The 2523-nt window shown below is 44.2% G+C and overlaps 1 pseudogene; it reads left to right on the top strand.

The window, feature by feature from the left end:
• The first annotated feature begins 643 nt into the window (after positions 1–643).
• Positions 644–2317, top strand: LOC129692209 (bifunctional purine biosynthesis protein ATIC-like; annotated as a pseudogene).
• Positions 2318–2523: the final 206 nt, after the last annotated feature.

The following is a 2523-nucleotide window of genomic DNA, read 5'->3' as shown; positions in this document are numbered from 1 at the left end:
TCACAAAGGTTTCAGGGTCCCAGTCGTGGAGCAAAGATAAGCCCAAAAGGGAGAAAGTGCAGCATTGGGCCACAGGGAACAATGACTAGAAGGACTACAGGAAGATTTAAACTTTCTAAAATCATATAGTTATATTCTCATCTAGATATATCACATGCATTTAATGAGTACATAACGGGCATATGATGTAATCTTGGCATGGCCTCAGATTTCTGGTCTCAGAAGCACCTCATTGGAGGAAGCTTCTCTCTAGCACACAACCATTCTTACCACGTAAGGTTTTTGTTGTTGTTGTTGTTTTAGTTTTTGTTTTTTTCTCTAGCGTCTAGCACCTAAGGGCTAGTTTTTGGTACTCTTCAGGCAGGTACTACTCTAAAGCAAACACAGAGTGCCACACATCTATATTGTATTCTAAGCCCTAAAGCTTCTTCTTTCCGAGCTCTCTGATGATATCAAGCATATTAATATTTAAGAGTTGGGAGAGTACTCTGTTGATATAATAAGATGAATCTGCAGATCAGAAAATTTAAAATATGAGAAAGTTTTATCTTTGACTAGGTAGCTCTTGGGCTATTTGGGACGGGACTTCTATTAAGACTGAATTTAAATGGGGTTGGAATCTCAGCTCTGCTGCAGAGGAGGCATGAGTAAGTCAATCCACCTTCTAGGGCCTCAGTTTTCACATGGATGTGGAGATAGCGGGCACTCTTTCACAACTACTTTCAGGAGGCATAGAGTAATACTCTTCTAAGGTCCTGACTAAAGACTGAAAAATGTGATGTCTATGTACGTACATGTAGGCAGCTGGTGACAGAGTGAACGCAATGGCTAGCCCTGCCCACCCACTTTCAGCATCCTAAGGCAGGGCAGCAATGCTTGCTTCCATGGGCATGTGGCCTGCAGTGCCTGGTCCTCAGACCCCCAGCCATGGCTCCCAGACACCTTGCCCTGTTCAATGCCTTACAAAACCTTGCCTCTGTTGGTTCGAAACTAGTCATTGCCAGAGCCACAGCAAAAGGGACAGCTCGAAGGGACGTTGGCCTAGCAGTCAGAAATGTGTGTGAGCTAAATAGAGTTTCCTGACATGGGGAGGGGCGGCTTCCAGTCCATACTGGCACATGCTATTTCATAAGATAATGCCAATATGGCCAGACTTTATTTTAACTTGTATGGCTTCTCCAGGTATAGCAGTTGCTCCAGCTGTTGAGCCAGCCAGTATTGGCAGAGTACCCTTACAGAGGGCTGCACCCAAAAAACCATGCTGAGCAGCAGTCCTGTGTAAACGGGAGGGCTGTGGAGGTGTCTGCAGCAGTGCAGGGCTCCGATAGCAAGGAAACCTCCTCAGAGAGCAGATGCCACCAAGCCTTGAAGGTATACTCGCACAATATGACAAAACAGTTCAGATTACTCCAGGAAACAGTACAGCAAAGGAACCCTCATCAGACCCCTGCCCAGTTGTACACACTGAAGTGCAAGATCCCCATCACAGTTCTCAACGGTGTCCCGGAAGTCATAAATACGTGTGGTGCTTTGAATGCCGGCCACTGGCGAAGTTAACTCAGGAGAAGCATTAGACATTGTAGCTGTGGTTTCTTTCCAGCAAATCAGCCTGGTAGGTGCTGCTGGTGGAATTCCACTCAGAGAAGTCTACATGGTCTATGACCTCTACTCAACCCTCATGTCTATATTCAAGAGCAAGAGGGGCCATAAGATGTCTTCATTGGATGATTTTGTTGCATTTTCTGACATTTGTGATGCCCCAACTGCAAAAATCATCCGTTGAGAGTGTTGGATGGCCTTGTTGCCCCAGGATATAAAGAAAAACACTTGAAAATATCTTTAAAAAAAAGGAAACTACTTTGCTCTTCAGATGGTCCAGTCTTATAGACCAAATGGAAGAGGTTAGGACGTTCTTTGGTCTTCATCTAAACCAGAAGAGAAATAATGTCGTCAACAAGTTATTAATTAGCAATGTTGTTATGCAGAATAAAGGGCTGCTGTGGTCTGCCCTCAGAAGCCTCACCGTCTCCACCCCTGCTTTTAAGTACACGCAGCCTAACACTGTGTGCTATGCCAAGTCAGGCAGGTTATCCCCATCAGAGCAGGAATGGACTGGATACACTACACATGCCTTTCAGACTGACGGTGACTCTGATACTACCCAAGAGTGTTTTCTATGGAGTTTGAAGCCACAGTGTAGAAAGCAGAGGTCTCCAACGCTATTGATCAGTATGTGACTGACACTATTGGTGAAGCTGAGAGAGACAGAGCTAAAAGAAGTTGTGGCCTTCCTGTTCTACAACTGACAGAATCGTGATTGAGGTTTGCAATCAATGGGGGCTCCTCTTGACCTGTATAGATCTTCAGTTCATCCACTATCTTCATACACATCACTTCAGATTGTGTAATGAGTAATCATGTGTGGCACTTTGAAAGTACTTAAAAAAAAAAAAACATTTGTGTCTTTTTAAAAACAGAAGTAGATACATAGATTTTAATTTCAGTTCTACTCCCTCCTAGCTG

This window comes from Psammomys obesus, unplaced genomic scaffold (assembly GCF_907164565.1).
Source record: "Psammomys obesus unplaced genomic scaffold, mPsaObe1.curated_primary_1811, whole genome shotgun sequence".
In the NCBI taxonomy this organism is placed as follows: domain Eukaryota; kingdom Metazoa; phylum Chordata; class Mammalia; order Rodentia; family Muridae; genus Psammomys; species Psammomys obesus.
This window is presented reverse-complemented; position numbering and strand designations above follow the sequence as displayed.